The following is a 17,105-nucleotide window of genomic DNA, read 5'->3' on the forward strand; positions in this document are numbered from 1 at the left end:
GAAGATGCAAATCCGCCAGAGCTACTGCAATCTCCGGCCATAGTGGCGTCCAAGCTAACACCGGCGATGATGACTCGGCGCCGCCGGATAGACGACGACAACGTCACTTGGATCTGGACGCCGCTAGATCGACGACGATGCTGCCGGCTCAACCTCGATTGCGTCTCCAATTCCATCGTCGAGGAGCTTGGCTAGATCTCCGATTCCATCAATGAAGACCTTGACTGGATCTTCGGTTTCGTCGACGACGACCTCGACTGGATCTCCAATTCGGTCAACGACGACCTCGACTAGATATCATATTCCGACGACGACATCTCGCTCGACCTTGTTTACAAATCTGATTCCGAGGCCTATATCTCCGGTGTCGATCTGCTTCTCCGACGACGATAACGACGCTGCCGGCCGAAGACGACGCCTCGATCTCGACCTTGACGCAGTCGGCCTTACGTGGATGTCTCGATTGTGCCCTAGGTCGTCGTCGTTCTCGATGAAGTTCGTGGAAAGCTCTCAAACCCTCATATCTGAGCTATCAATGTAAACCTCTTCTAATTTCTCACTTTGATTATCCGTCCTTCTTTCAATGAGCTAGAGGCTGCTGCCATGGCATGTGCTGATCTGATGGCCGCTAGACGACTTGTAATCTAGCTTCAGGTGGTGGTAGTAGTTTTTGTAGATGATAGTAGTAGCTTTTGTGGCTGGTAGTAGTATTTTTTGTGTTAGTCGGAAACCTCATAGTAGTAGCTTTTGTAGGCGGTGGTAGTAGCTTTTGTAGCCGGTGGTAGTAGCTTTTGTGGCTGGTGGTAGTAGTTTTGTGTTTTGTCGGAAACCTCACAGTAGTAGCTTTTGTGGCTGGTGGTAGTAGTTTTTGTGTTTCGTCATAAACCTCACAGTAGTAGCTTTTGTAAGCGGTAGTAGTAGCTTTTGTAGGCGGTGGTAGTAGCTTTTGTAGCTGGTGGTAGTAGCTTTTGTAGCTGGTGGCAGTAATTTTTGTGTTTCGTCGGAAACCTCACAGTAATAGCTTTTGTAGGCGGTAATAGTAGCTTTTGTAGCTGGTGGTAGTATCTTTTATAGTTAGTAGTAGTAATTTTTGTCATCATCGGAGGTCAGTCGGAAACCTCACCGGAGGTCGGCCGGAAATCTCGTCGGAGATCAGCCGGAAACCTCGCCGGAGGTCGGCCGGAGACTTTTCCAAGATGAGAGTGGTTGTTGACTTTTTATACTAGTGGTATTTTTGTAAATATAAAGGAGAAAATCTAATGTTTTTTATTGGATGGCAGTCTGTAATTTTGTTCAATTTTTATACCTAATATAAAACCTTATTTAGGCTTAGGTGGACTTATGTGAGTAAAAATGTTTGGGTGGACTTATATGAAATAAAATGTTTAAAAGTGGACTTCTATGTAATTGGCACAAACCTCTACTATAGGGTCATTTTCTTATGGAGTCACCGAACGAGGCAACAGTACTAGTCGTCTTGCTCCGGAAGTCTATATGTTAGTAGCAGCACCGCACCTTTGTGACTTTTGAAATTTTGCTAATTTTTCTTTGCTTCTATATATATATATATATATATATATATATATATGTATCTCATCAGAGGATTGGAGATGCGACTCACAGTTATTCTGATGTTGTGTAGAGAAGTTATGCTAGTCGATCAGGTTTTAGTCATTCAGATATATATACTCATTGGTAGAAAAGGAGAGCTAAACTTGTTTCCAGTGAATGATACATTGATAGTGCTCTTCGGTAGTACGTAGTACGTTTTGATTGTTTGCTTGATCCAAGAGCGTTTTGGCTATGATAAGGAATATTGAAATTATCTGCTAGCTTCAAATTTCTAAAACAAAATGTAATTTCTTTTTCAAACTTATATCTGACATTAACAAAAAATTTTAACATTATAATTAAGGAATAATTTTCTTGAATTTTTCTATGCTAGCTCTCTCCTCTCTCTTGAATCACCAACTTGAACATAATTTATATTTTATTTTTCTTATTAAATTACTAATGAGATCGAATACATATTTTTTTTAGAGAAATGTCATACTTTTATTAAAAGTTATGTATGTACTGTAGTACAGTAACTGAGGGGTTGTGGGAAAGAGCACGATCAAGAGGAAGTTAATTTATAAATAGCTAGCAGCTTCTCCTTCCTTTAGTACGATTTTGGACTAGGCCCAGAAGCGTTCCGTTGGGTCTAAGAAGCAATTACCAACTCCAAATACCACCAGCAATCCACCATCACTGTGAATCATCTATGTATTCATCCTCTAACTTAGCTTATCCACAAGCAGATCGATGAATTGTGAAACCGCTAGGACGATCTCACTAGGAATACTGGCCAGCTGCCATCCACCAAATCGTGACGTAGTTTTATGTTAATTATGGATCAAGCAATGTGGTGTTGAATGGATGTCTGGTACTTGTATTTCACATAGTTGACTGAATGAGATTTAACTAAGTGTTTGTTTAGTCAATGAACGGGACTGAGGACGGAATGCTGAAATTTTTATACAGGTGATGGATGAGAACTTGAGCAAATATCAGCAGATTAACTGAAGCGATTACCTTCGGCTTTTTAACAACTTTTTATATGTTATAAAGAATACCAATCAAATGGCGACATACAAAATTGGAGGTAAAAAGATTACACTGTATATTTCATATGTAACAAGCTACCGAGACAAAGCTCGATCACAAATGAAGATTTGAATAACATACAAGCATAACACAAATATTAGTATACCTCAAAAACCAACTAAACATAAAGAAATTGTCTCCAACATTGAATGTTACTGAACTATAAGAGGTCCCAAACCCTAAAACAGCAAAACCAAAGACTATCTATCTGGTTTCGGCGATACTAAAGTCTCCCGGTATAATATGGGAATTATGCAATGATAATCATGAACAAGGCGTCTATATTTCTTTTGACGGTTTTCCTTTGGATCATACAATACTAACTGCTCCCAGTTGCTTCTACTGCTGATCCGATTCATCAAAAATTTACCATCCTCTAAAACTGTGATCGGTCTATAAGCAAAAATATGCTGTTTAGATAAACTAGAAGAAGGAATTTGGACAACTCTAGTCCAAGATTCATTCACCCCATTTTTGGACATCTCCCATATCGTAATTGCAATACCTGTTTGGGACTTATGACGCTTCTGATCATAAAGATATAGGAAGAGACGGTCACCAATAGTTCTCCCAATATCAAGGTGGCTAGAAGCTTCTTTGCTGCAAATATTATTGGGTGGTGGCAACTCTTGAAATTTCTCCTCCGCTAGATCAAAAGAGATTATTCTGAATCTTGAATAATTGTCATCTAGCCAATATAGAGCTCCGTTCAATAAACACCCCTGCCCATAAAATATTTCAAGGTTCGGGGACTGTTCAATTATCTTCCATGCACCAGTTTTCAACGTAAAGACTGTAATTTCGGATTTAAGGCCTACTATGATCTTGTAATCTTCACTAGTGGAATCATAACCAAACCCATAAAAGCAAGTATATCTAGTGTTGATTTGTTCCGGTAACTTGTATGTATCTCGAGTAGAAGGGTTCCATAAGATAAGATCACCGCCCTTGTCTTCTTCCCGGCATATCAAGCCATTGCAGGAACCCAGAACCCATAAAATTGGTGCTTCTGGAAGGACAGTGTATTCTAGCCGATCGTCGTCCTTTAATATTGCTTCGAAGTCTATGGATCTAGCAGGATTGACTGCCTCAAGAAGCTTCAACCTGCTGGTTTGGTTCCTAGCAAAACTGGGATCGTTGATTAAGGCAAGCCATGACTTGCACACACAACGAAACCGCATTAAAGATTTTACCGGAAGCCGTGACAATATCTCAGCAATCATGTCATCGTCAAAACAACCATCCCATGAAGGAGAGGGATTGCTCAAAGCTCCTTCTTCAAGCCCTACATATGTTGCTCGTCGTCCGGTAATGTAATCCCAGCAGCGAGAAAGAATGGCATAGCATGATAAAGAGAAGATGTTCCCCATTGCGCTTGTAAAAGATTTTCAGAATAACAAAAGCACGCAAGGATACAATCATATAAGGGAACTGATAAGAGAGATATTTATAAAGTTTGGAAGATCAGCCTCCTTTATTTCCTAGTGCAATTTAGATTTACGTGATGCTACTTTCCTATTGGGAGTTCATTGTCTTTTATGAAACTCCAGTCTACTGTTAGCTCGGGATCTCATGAGGTTGCCAACAGTCCACTCCCAGAAAGTTACAGATGAAACCTTCGGTGGCATTGTTAAAATCTCATGAAGAGCTTAACATGTCTAAAGGGTCCTCCAATGCTGCTCATATACTTTTCAAGCAGTTTATATCACTCTCAACACCAAGGCTGAATCTACTACTAAAGCTTATAACAAAAAAAACATTGCAAAGATGTCGTCCACTCAAAAACACTGCTAATTGGTAATTAAACATTATAGATTCAAAGTTCTCAAACTTTATGGCAGAGTAGGATTCCAAATACCTTTATGGCTGAGTTTTGCGATTAAATACGGTGGCTTTATTTTTCGGTCTTGGAGTTGGAGTTACGTACGTGCTTGCATTATAATTAGTTCCATACATAGAAAAAACATATATGGATTCATGTGTCTACATGTAGAGTGTTTCTTTCTTTCTTGCTATACAACTTGTAACTACGGTTGAACTTCTTGTTTGATTAGGCGTCCTTCTCCTGCATCTTACGCTTCCTCTTCTTCTCAGCATCCTCTGCAACCAGGTCATCAAAATCCTCCGGCTGACGACACATCTCCTACTCCTACTCCCTGGTTTGTTGATACTTAATTTTCAGGTACCTCAATCTCAATAACATCCAACTCTTCAGGTAGTAGAGTCTCATCCGATCCACTTTATCTGCTTTATGACCTCTGAGCGACTGAACAGCTCCACCTTTTTCATGCTTTGTGGTCTCGGCTGCTGCTGCCGCCAATAGCATACGTGTGATTTGTTCCAAGTATTTCCCTTGCAGCAATTCTTTCTTCTTTCTCTTCAAGTACTTGGTACAAAAGCCTTTCACCTGTTTTTTTTTTCTGCTGCTTCCGAAGCTCAATCACATCAGGTATTGTCTGATCAGCTCCACCACTGGAAAAGCTATCTATATTTGTCTTATCATCCTCTAATCTTTCTGTTTCTATTCCTCTGCTTCCTCCTCCGATCCTCCTCTTCTTTTTCCTCCAACTTACCGCAAACCTTTATCTTTTCAACCGGCCGGTTCTTCCTCATGATTACGTTGCTGGACACCATAAACGTTCCCATACAATTATACAAAGGTAGGCCCTAATCATTAACAGGAGGCTAGGCTTTCCCCAGCCACCCGGATGGTAACCAAAGTTAGCTTCCCCAGGAATAGGAGCATTCAGCCCCGGGATTTTCAGATTTGAATATGATGGTGGAGAACCATGTCTCTGCATATTAATGAGCCACGGCTGGAGGACCACCCTCTGACAAACCCTAGAGTTTTATCTTTTAGTTCATGAGACAACATGCCACCTGGCTTCATCTGATCCATCAGTGTCACCTGATCAAACTCTTTCCCTTCATCAGATCACCAAGTGTTCTGAGCTCTGGCCTAACCTAATGGTTGAATAAGACATCATGAAGTACCTGATAACCAATTGTCCATATATCGTACCCGTCTTTGGCAGGATTCTTTCTTGTTGCTTCTGCTTCAATTTCTTGCTATCGTGTTTGTCAATGTAAAAACCTCTCGGACTATTAGAGTTTTCTTTCTCAAAAAAAAAAAAAAGGACTATTGGCAGTAGCGGACGTAAAAAATTTTGGATGTGGGGGCAAAAAAAATTGAACAAACACATAATAAAACTTTGATGAATGATACAAAACTTGAACCGGTACATATTTTAGCAAATATAATGTGCAAATACTTTGAGAATTTAGTTAATTTTGACTGCCTCTATTATGAGTTTTATCCTTATGTCTCTTCTCCATAACACCATATATATCTACACTATCATGAGCAAATCTGATTGTCTCCCGTTTTATTTTTTGGCATATGGAATAAAAGCCCAAAACCAGGCCCAGCAACAACTGAGGACAAAACAAACATCAGAAACAAAAAAGAGATCTTTTCCCTAAATCAAACCAAAAATAGGGAAGAACACCCAATAACAACAAAAAAGAACATACTTTTCACTCCTTCGCGGGCGCCAGAAGGGTAGATCATCATATGTTTATACTCTCATCTCTCTCTCATTTCTCTTTCCTTTACTATTTTTGATGGAAACTCCAGATAGAAACTCAAATTAGCCACAGATTTAATGAAGGAATGGATTACACAAACCCAACAACACCTGCAAATGGCCTTCCAGTTTCAGAAAACCAAAAACCGAGTGGGGGCAACTACCCCCAGTCGCCCCTACGTGCATCCGCCAGTGACTATTGGAGTTTCGTTACTCTGATAAGTCCGATTGCAGAAATGTAATCAGCGAGCTGAAAGGGTGGCTTTTTAAAGCAACGTGTACCTTGCAAGTAATTTCGCTTCTCACTTTGTTGGTATAAGAATTGTTGGCTATCTTTTTATGATCAAAACACAAGGACACACTGCTCAAGTGAAGAATGAAGAACCTGACATATCTCATGTGCATCAGGTAATTCATGCATGTGCATCACATTCATTTACTAAGGATGGCAGCTCTGCTTGCCATCCAAATTAGATGGATACCCCTGTTGTATCTATCATATCTGTTGGGTCTGACCATGTGCATATTCAAATGTATTTGCTTCAGTTTTTAAGTGTTTGAATTTCAGATACCTTTTAGTAAAACATTAGTTTATTAGTACTTGAGCTCTAAGTCAGTCTAGGGTGGTGTGGCAAACCAACCCGTGACCACATGATCGACTTGAGCCATAGGTGATCAGCTGGGTTTTGTGATACCAAGTTAGCAGCTGACCATGTGATGCACCGCCCAAGCTATCAGCTGTCCTAAGTGTCCTTTTAGGAAAAGTGGTTTTGTAGAGTTCTTATGCTTGACTAAAACTATTATAGTTTTCCAAAACCATTTGTCTTATTATTTTGGCTTCATTCCCTCTTAGGAAAGTCTATCTCAGCTTTTGTCTTGCGAGTGGAAAGATCCATATGATCCTATTTGTCCTAGTTTTTCAGACAAGTAGCTAAAGTCCAAAATAACCTTTGTTGATGTGGTTAACGTGCTTGCTTCCTCATAGCTGTGCACTTGGCTTATAAATAGAGAGCAAGACCTCTCTTGCTATTTGGTTGTTGAAAATAGTCTTGTTTGTTTTCCGTCATCGAGTCTAGCATTTTGCTAACTGCTCATTTATCTCTAAGTCTTCATTGTAATTGTCAATCTTAGAGTTGAGCACTAAAACCTTTTCAAACTCATATCATTGTGCATTTGCATACCTTGAGATCTGTCTACGTGATGCAACAACCCGACAAAGCTGTCTTTGACAATTAACTAAAGGTGTTAATTGAATTCTGCTTCGAAGGTTAGAATAGTGTTATGTGTAAAACACTTGAGTGACAAGAGAGCAAGTTCAGTTGAGTGCTAGTAGTTAGACTAGGCAGTATGGCTAGGTATTGTGTCATCCTCTGAGTTGTGAGTCTTGTAAGAAATGTTTTTACAATAGTGGAAAATTTTGTCTCTCAAGAGTTAGAGACATGCAGTTTATTATTTTCTCCCTGGTTGCAGGGTTTCTGCGAGTAAAAAATTTACTGGTGTTATATCTTTTACTTTCAGTACTTGCATTTTTATTTACACAACTTAGTCTCACAGCAAACAGGATAACCGAATCGTTGCTATCCTTGTGCGCAGGATAGAGCAAAAAGTTGTCAGGGCCTATTCACCCCCCTCTACGACCTTTAGACTCCAATGCCTTCGTTACCTTGGCCCCGGTACAGTGTTCCGGTATGGTTTCAGCAACACCTGTAACTTAGGATCAGCTGCGGTTGTGTCTTATACCTCAAGAACATCGGGCCTTGAACACTTATGTTTCAGTTGCGCAATGCTCATCGATCTTCACTCGCTTTTTCTTCTTGTCTGAAATTTGTTGATCATCGATCCTCTTCTGTATTCGAGGCTTGTTGAGAGTGATGGACACATCATCTTTCTTTTCCTCCTCAACACCCGGCGCGTACTTGAATGAATCTTTCGATGATTTGTTTGAAATCTGCAAAATGTCATTGTTAACAGATGTTTGAGGCTAATTGCTCAGGAGCATATATTCAGTTTGTTTCACTCTCATTATCCATTGTTACAGATGTCCATTTGCACTTCGATTTACAAATATGCGAGTAAAGGTTGTTTGAAGATGTAAACTTTATCGTAACCCTTCCTATAATCGGAAAAGCATTTGAAAAATTGTAAGTTAAAAAACTCAAATAAAACCGAGAATAGTGCAGTTTCAAGGGCACCTTTGGCAAACCCTGCCTTCCCACAAAATTGTACGTTGGACTGTGATTGTAGATGAGATTGTCAAGACATCATGAATATAAATGTGGCCTGTTTGATGACGTCCTTGCCTCACAGCAACAAAAATTGAATTGTAATAAGTTTCGGCTTTTCTATCATTTTGATAGAATAAACCTGGTAACTGGTGTTTTGGTAGGTTTACTAAATCTAACTGAGAAGTTTTAGAGTTAATTAGGTGTATTCTGAAATTTGACACATTGAATAATGAATAAACTTCTAATGCGCATTTGTACATTTCTAAACCTAAATTTCAACATCTTCTAATTTGTGTTGCTTACGACTTCCCCCTTCCTAAAATGTGGAACATGCATAGTAACTCACCTAAAGGATAAGATAAGGGGGATACAACATAAGCCCTAACCTGACGTCCTGAATACTGCTGCCTTTATGAAGATATATAGTTAAGTGAGCAAATTCTTCGAATACAAATGTAGCCATGTAGCAATTGTGTGTAGAAAAATGATATTTTGGGTTAAATCCCATAATAAGACATGATAGATATCCATGAAGACACTTACATAAATAAGAACCTCAAGATGTCTCTGCTTGTAAACAGTGTTTGTTGTGCTATTGCTGGTGTAGAAGACTTAAAATAATAGTAACATATAGTCAAAAGACTGAACAACATCATTGTGATACCTTCGGGTGCCATTGGAAAACAGTCACAGGATAGCGGTATGCATGTTCTGTGGAGACATAGACCTGGTATTAGTGCTACAAGAATTAGAATTCTTTATGGAAAAAGAAAAAAAGAAGAAATTTTGGAACTGATTTGGAACAAGATCCCTTACCTTAATACCTTATCATCTTCATCAGTACTGGTTAATTGTCTAGGTTTTAAAGAAACTTGACAGATCTTGGTTCTCTTGCAACCGTTCTGGTGACATACCATATTGTTGCATTAAATCATTATGAACTCGGGTTACTTACGGAAATCAAATTTTTTCTTTGTAATCATAATCACATATATTTATAGCAGCAACCATAGTTACAGAGAAGCAGAAGCAACAGAAATCCTTGTCTCAACTCTCAACAAAATTCAGCTTTGTCATGATATAAGAATAAAATTATTCTCATCAAGCTTAGTCAAATCAAATGATAGGCCATGCCACATGCAGTTCAGCATCATAACAATCTAAACTTTCTCAGACTCTATTTATGATTCATCGTTTAAGGTATTGCATGGAAGAAATTTGCAACTATAAAGGAATAGGAATTGCAATTCGTATTTTGAAAGGAATAGCGGAGAGTTTTTTATGCTTGTTTCTTTGAAATTTATGCAATATTTGTGCTCACAACGATCAAATATTCGTTTCAATCTTCAGAATTTGAAAACGGTAATTCACACGCGCGAGTGCAAACCTTCCGCGCGTGCAGATGCAAATTGTTCAAATCTATTGTTTAAATTTCAAGAATATTCTTTGATTCTTAAAAATAAAAATAACTCTATGAGTCGTCTTTTTAGGGCAAGTAGGAAAATTCAAAACACATAATAGGAAAGAAGAGGGTCTCAAATCCTGTCCTAATTTTTATTTTTTTGATGAGAATGAATCCTAATTTGATTAGTAATCAAATCCTGTCCTAATTTGATTAGTAATTATTACTTTGCCATTACTTTATAATAACATAACATATTTATACCAAAACCTAATCCCACGTACGAATCCCCAATATAAATTAACGCCTAACCCGGCCAACTTCTACAATCTATTGCTCTCTTTCACGCACAACAAATCGTCTATTTGAAAGGAAGGAAGGAACTAATGTTCAACCTTGTGCACCCTGTGATTTCTGGTATACTAACGATTTTTACCTCAGAACTCCCAAGAAAGATGATCTCAAATTTTGTTGGTCTTTTCGGCTTCTTTGAAAGAAAAGAAGGTTAGTTTGTTTGTTTGTTTTTTTTTTTTTTTAATTTATTGTTTAGTATTCTCTCATTTAGTGTTAACGCACCAACCCTAAATGCATGATAACCTAAATCCTGAGCTTTTGACACAGACACAGCTGGAGATCACCACTACAAAAAAACCGATCCTAAACCAGAAGTTTTGGAGAAGAACCTCGAGCGCCCTCAATCTCCTGGTATGCCTTTGATTTTTGTAAATTTGTTTTAGGGTTTGTGAGAAGTAGTATCATGTACTCGTTGAGCCTACTTTTGTCAATTTAAGGTCGTCATTACAATCTCAGATTTCTTTTGTTTTTGCTTAACAACAGAAACACAAGTAGGCAACGATGAAGAGAAACCAAAACGTATGTTTTGTACGTTCTGTAGTGAGAATGGTGATCACGAAACTATAGATTGCCCGGACAAACCAGAGGGATATGTAACTCTTTGTAGGATTTGTGATGATGGTCCATGTGAAAACGAGGATGATCTAGATCACAAGGAAGAACATTATGAGTATCTCATGCGTTGTAAGTATTGTCACGCTATTGGTGAACACTGGGAAGATAGTTGCCATATGGATTCCAGCGATGACGATTGCGACTTTAATTGATCCTCCTTCTTGGCTAATACTAGCGTATCTAGCTAGTTCATCTTGGATATTTTGAATTTTACAATTATATATAGACTATTAGAGCTACCATGCAAGTTCTGATTCACCATGTTGGCATCTGTTTCAAATCTGCTATTAGCTTGTGGTTTATTTGTATGATGAAGATGGACAATGATGATGAAATTCGAACACTAGCTAAATGCCTAGATGTGTTACCCGATCGATAGATGTTTCATTGCAAATTTATATCATTTTAATCCTTATTCCAATCCTTAAAATAAAAAAAAAAAAAAAGACCCTTTTACCAATAGGTAAAAACAGTATATGATCGAGACTTGAGAGAAGCTATTTGGAATCTATTTATACAAATATCTTTGACTTTTGTTTTTCAGTTTTAATATTAAACATAAAAGTAGAGCGGCTAAAGGTTCACCCCAATTGTGATTGTAACGACGTTTTCAATCAACTGATTCAAGGCTCCGAATTCTCAATACACTTAAAAAAAAAACTTGTTGTAATTACGAAACTTGGAAACGTCAGTTACTATTATTGATCATAGTGCATATTCCAGGGTTTGCAATTTAAAATGATTTGAGCTACTTAGGTTGTTTTACATAATCCTATATTTCCCTACTCGGTTTGGAATTTTGTCCCATGAAGTTTTATCTAAATTAGGTTTTAACGAGGCTACTACATTTGTTTTGTCCCATGAAGTTTTATCTAAATAAGGTTTTAACGAGGCTACTACATTTAGGTTTCAAGAGAGGTGAAGACCTTTTAAGTAAGTATGTAGCTTTGTGTGAAAGTTACAGACAACATATTTGTACTTCTGTTTTTTAACTTTCATGTTCGACAGTGGATTGTTATCTTTGGCTCTCCCATACTTATACATTAATTATAATTGTATCTCATGTAAATAAAGTACCACTTTCTTAAATAAAAAAGTATTAACAAATAATTTCATGTCATTGCAAAATGTAATTAATGACATAGTATTCTCCATATCATTGGGTATCAGATTTTTATTTTTTATTTTTATTGAATGTCATCAATGCATTTCCATTACTCAAGCTAAAATGATACAGATATATATCTTTCCATGTCATATATATAGCAAGTTAAGGACCATCATTACACGTTCAGTGATCTTTAATTTCTATACTGTAAGAAAAAAGCGAAAAAGAACTTAATAGTGCTAATAGACTTACTTAAAAGGTCTATTAGAATTGGGTTAAAATTCTAAAACCAAATTAGAACCTAAAACCGTAGCCCCAATTTAGACCTAAGCAGCCTCAAAGAGAATGGGCTCAGCCCAAAGGCCCATGCCCACACCACGGTCCTCTAAAATCAGGTTTGCAGACCAGCCTCCGCCAGAAGAAAAAACGCCACCACATTTCCTACGCCCAGTGTCGTCGCCGACAACACACAGAAGCCTCAGACTTCAATCCCTTCGTCGTAGGTCGTAGAAGAACTTGCCATCAACCACTCCCTGCATAAGTCGAGCCCATATTCAGATTGTTTTCGCCAACCCTTATCTGGTACCACATTAATTAAACATTTCAGAAAGTTACTATTATTTAATTTTGTTTTTCTTTTTATATCAATGAATCTGATCCATTCATGTGAATCAAATTAAGGAATCTGGGCCTTTTATGATGAAGGCGATTTTGGCGAGAGTTACGGGTCCTCCGGAGGTTCTAGAAGTTGTTGAGGTGGCCGAACCACAATTGGAGGACAATGAAGTTCTCATAAGGGTGGCGGCCGCCGGGATGAATGAGCCGGATGTGACTGAGAGGCAGCGGTCCTTGCCGCCCCAAGCAAGCCTGTCTATCCTGGGTCTGGAATGTTCGGGAACTATCGAGAAGGTCGGGAAAAATGTCGAGAGGTGGAAAATCGGCCAAGAGGTAATTTTTCATTTCGGAATTTGTTGCTCGTTTTCAGTTCCAATGCAATTGTTTGGATTGAGAGAAAAGGAAGTCTAACATTCTAGGAAACAGGTATGTGCTGTTTTGAGGGGTGGAGGCTATGGTGAGAAAGTGGCTGTTCCGGAAGGACATGTTTTCAGAATCCCAAAGAACATTTCTCTGGAGGAGGCTGCGAGCTTTCCGCAGGTAGCTTGCAGTGTTTGGGTATCACTGTTTACCAGGGATAAACTAAATAGTGAGTATTGGCTGCCACTGGTGAAGGATGGCAGCAGGACTTCTTTATCTGTTGAAAAAATTGGTTTGGTATATTTTTCAAACCTATGTTACAATTCTTGAAACAGTTTTTCAGAATACTATTTTGATTAGAATACTCTTTTGGTGGATGCTATTTCTTCAGATGACAAGAATGTTCTTCAGAGGGTTTTGTTATGGAATTACCAAGATGCGGAAAAAACGTAAATTGAAACCGCGTGATCATAGTGGGAATAGGCGTCCACAATTTGCTTGGGAAATTTTTTTGGTAATTTCAGAACTAGTTTACATTCAGTCCATTCAAGTGTTGCTTTTGTTTTAGTTCCAACAGACATTTTGGATTAATGTTGCTAGCTTCCTCAGGGGGCGATTTTCGGTTATTCTGCGGTGTTTGTTGTTGAGAAGAAGCTATACCCTTGGTTTCCTGGGAGTAGGAGTCGGCTAATTGCTGGGGAAAGTATTTTGGTAAGTTCCGGTCCTTCAGTTATCTGAAGTAACCATCGATCTTTGATTTTGCACATTATCTTGGTTGTGCTACGGATGTGAGGTTTTTACTGTCGGACTGTTCTTAATCGATCAACTTAGGGTTTTATTTAGTTGATGTGGATCTTGAGGGTTGCTGTGTGTTAGCCTTGGTTCTCTTACGAATCAATGACATATCAACTGGAGAGATTTGCTGTGAATGAGAATCTGATTCAAATTGCTGTGGAGAATTTTACCCACATTAAACGAGGAAGAGAAAACCAATTTTATTTAGGTCCTATGTGGTTTTACCCTCATAATGTTATAAGAGTCAAATATCCATGACATTAGAGAGCTCTAGCATGAAATACTTTTGTTCAGTTTTGTTTTGTTCTTATCATATGCAATGCTTTCATATATCCCTGAACTACTGTCAACTTTCAGGTTCATGGGGGATCCGGGGGAATTGGTTCATTTGTGGTTCAGTTGGCTAAAGCCCTGAGAGTCAATGTGATTGTCACAGTTTCAAGTAAGTTGCAGTGTTTCATATCTAGCGGAAAACTATTTTATTTTATTTTCCTCATTTTATATGTACTTATGGATATATATCATGATCACCAGGTTGCAACAAGTTTGAGTTTTGTAGGAGACTTGGAGCTAATGCATGCATTAGTTTCAATTACAAGGACAAGAAAGATGGCTTCAGTGAAAGGGTGAGGGAAGAAACAAATAACAGAGGTTTGTTGTCTTGTATCAACCCCTACAAATAACTGCAAGAGTACTGTACCTTGTAATGTTAATTTTTAGTTACTGTGTAAATGAGAAGACATATCGATATTATGACAGGTGTTGATGTCGTGTTGAGTAACCTACCTGTTCAATATATTGGGCCGAACAATGCTTGCGTAAAGGTTGGTGGGACAGTTATTCAGATTGGGTTGTGTTGGATGTTACCATATGATACTAAAAACCAGCTTCCGCAACCGAAAAAAGTAGGTTCTGTGCTTCAGGAAAATAACAATGTTGGAGGTACCTAATAACATGATACTAGAAATATTTAAATTGTTATAGTACTGGATTAAATATAGTTGTGTTGATTTGGTTCCCCTTCAATTTATTATCCCCTGGAGTTATCCTCCCTGTTCTTGTGTGAAGGTAGTGGAGTATAGACTAGTAATATCTATTTTGATGGTTTTGTGTGCAGTTGCTGGCTTCAGGTACAGACCTATAGAAGAAAAAACAAGAATTGTCAATGAGGTTGAAAGGAATGTGTGGCCTCTAATTGAAAGGCAAGAAGTGAAACCTGTCGTCCAACACCGTTTTCCATTCTCCAGAGCTTCAGATGCACACCGACTCATGGAGAGCGGCATGCATCTCGGAAAGATCCTACTGATTCCTGATGATAGATTTGACAATAATTGGCTTCTGGTAAACACTAGTCCTAAACTTTATTTAATGGTAGACTTGTTTCTGCATTGGTGTGTACTTATATGGAAGTAAAGATATTAACAGTAACTGCTGTATTCCAGGCATTAGGATTGCCCAACTTGCCAAGGAGAAAAAGGTTTGCAGAGGAGAAGAAGGATCAGAAACAGGGTGCTAGCTGCACAGGAGAGAGGTGCTAGTTGCACAGAGGAGAAAGAAGGATTAGAAGAAAGGTGGCTAACAATCAAGGATAGGAGTACAGAATTAGTGAGGAGAAGTTAGAAAACTTGGTGACAAATTAAAGGGATGGAGTACAGAATTAGTGAGAAGTTAGAAAACTAGGTGATGAATTAAAAGGGGTAGAAGTTAAAATACTTGGTGATGAATTAAAAGGGGTACTTTAATTGCAGGAAATTGCAGTGTTGCAGACTTTCATGACAAAGATGTACTGATTTTGTGTTTGAACTAATTAGCTGCATAATCTAAAGATCTCTCTTATCCCTTTCTCGACCTGTTGAAAGTTCATAATCGTTTTTTGTATGCATCTATTAGCATTGCTTTTACATCCTTGGTTAGTAGTCAAATTGATGTGGCATTAACCAGTTATATCCCATGTCCAAGACCCACACCTCCTTAGTTCAGTTCAGCCTTTACAACCTTACCTTGGTTCAGTTCAGGGGAAGTGAATGACCTGTCCCCATAAGCTCAAAGTTTTGTTAGAGGAGCTATGAAATTCGATTTTCTCAGAGCTAACTCATTAAACTAGCTGCTGCCTTTAACTGTAGTCTTGAGACTCGTTTTCTTTCAAGAGGGCCATGTCAAAAGAAATAGAAAGACCAACTCAAATCGAGGGGGCTCTTCCTCAAAACGACGCCGTTACCGGTTCTTCGTACATCGCCGCCTCCTACGTCAAGTTGGCTGAGTCCGCCGGCACTCGTGTTATTCCTCTCATCTACAACGATGTTCTCTTCCAGGTGATCACTTCTTCAACTCGCTTTGTAATTCCTCTGGTTTGATCAAAGTTCATAGTTGAAGTTTGTGGCTATGATTGTGATTCGTTTGAGCTATATGATGAAGAAGAAGAAGAAGTTGATTCTCTGGTGCTTAACTCAGCTTTTTGGTTATTATAGTATATATAAACTCCGGTGAGTTCAGACTGCCTACACATGGTTATTATAGTATATTCTCTGGTGCTTGCTTTTGAATAATTATGAACTGTTCAGTTGTTAATGGTCTTATCTAGTTGAAAGAATTCTACTTTTCAATATATGTTTTTTAATTTAATTTCTATTTTACTTTTTCAGGCCTAAAGATTTACCTTTCAACCCCAAAAGATAAGTTGATCATTGTGGCATTGTTTTCATGGTCAGCTAGCATCAAAAACTTCAACTTTCAAGACTTCCCTTCACAAATTTTCCTCTAGGATAGTTCCACTTCTTTTCTTAAGGATATATCTATATCCATTATTCAAAAGGAATGCTTGTACTCATATGAGATAATCTCTTATTGTCGTCTGCAGATGATTTTAGAGAAGAATGATGCTGGTGATCATTTTCCATTATATACCATCTGCTTGGGTTTTGAACTTCTAACAATGAACATCAGCAAGGTAAATCCCTCCAACTCATAATTCACTTTTATCTCCAACAGCATTCAGTCTGTCATTCAAATTGCATTTTGTCTGTCCTTTTTGAGTACGATATATGCCTACTAATCATTTTCGATGATCAGAATCAAAGCAGTAAAATTTATTATTTTCAATTGATCTTTGAATGATTTAATTGTTGAAACAAGTAAACTAGGATTTCTGGTTCTTGGGTAACACCTTATGCATGATGACACAATCTCAACTATTTACTGCAAGTGTGCTATTCCCACCATTGTGAAAGGCCTTCTTGGTTTCTTAGGCTGATACAACTTGAGACTATAAAGAACAAAAACACCCTTTTCAAGTGTTAGAAGAAGTTGAATGTACTACTTTGCATTCACAGTTGAATTATGGAACAATTGTTTGTCGTCAATTTGAACCACCTTACTTCAGTTAGATGTAGTGTTAATTT

General features: G+C 38.1%; 1 pseudogene across 1 annotated transcript in view; it reads left to right on the plus strand.

Moving 5' to 3' along the window:
- The window catches only part of LOC101292394, a 1,325,780-nt pseudogene that overhangs the window by 1,188,229 nt on the left and 120,446 nt on the right, over nt 1-17,105 (plus strand). The window contains exons 203-213 of the transcript XR_184374.1: nt 12,619-12,885; nt 12,979-13,209; nt 13,304-13,426; nt 13,513-13,623; nt 14,065-14,149; nt 14,242-14,358; nt 14,467-14,649; nt 14,825-15,048; nt 15,150-15,238; nt 15,857-16,055; nt 16,565-16,654. The product of XR_184374.1 is annotated as an uncharacterized LOC101292394 (transcript). The remainder of the gene's footprint in view (nt 1-12,618; nt 12,886-12,978; nt 13,210-13,303; nt 13,427-13,512; nt 13,624-14,064; nt 14,150-14,241; nt 14,359-14,466; nt 14,650-14,824; nt 15,049-15,149; nt 15,239-15,856; nt 16,056-16,564; nt 16,655-17,105) is intronic.

Source organism: Fragaria vesca, linkage group LG3 (assembly GCF_000184155.1).
Source record: "Fragaria vesca subsp. vesca linkage group LG3, FraVesHawaii_1.0, whole genome shotgun sequence".
Classification (NCBI taxonomy): domain Eukaryota; kingdom Viridiplantae; phylum Streptophyta; class Magnoliopsida; order Rosales; family Rosaceae; genus Fragaria; species Fragaria vesca.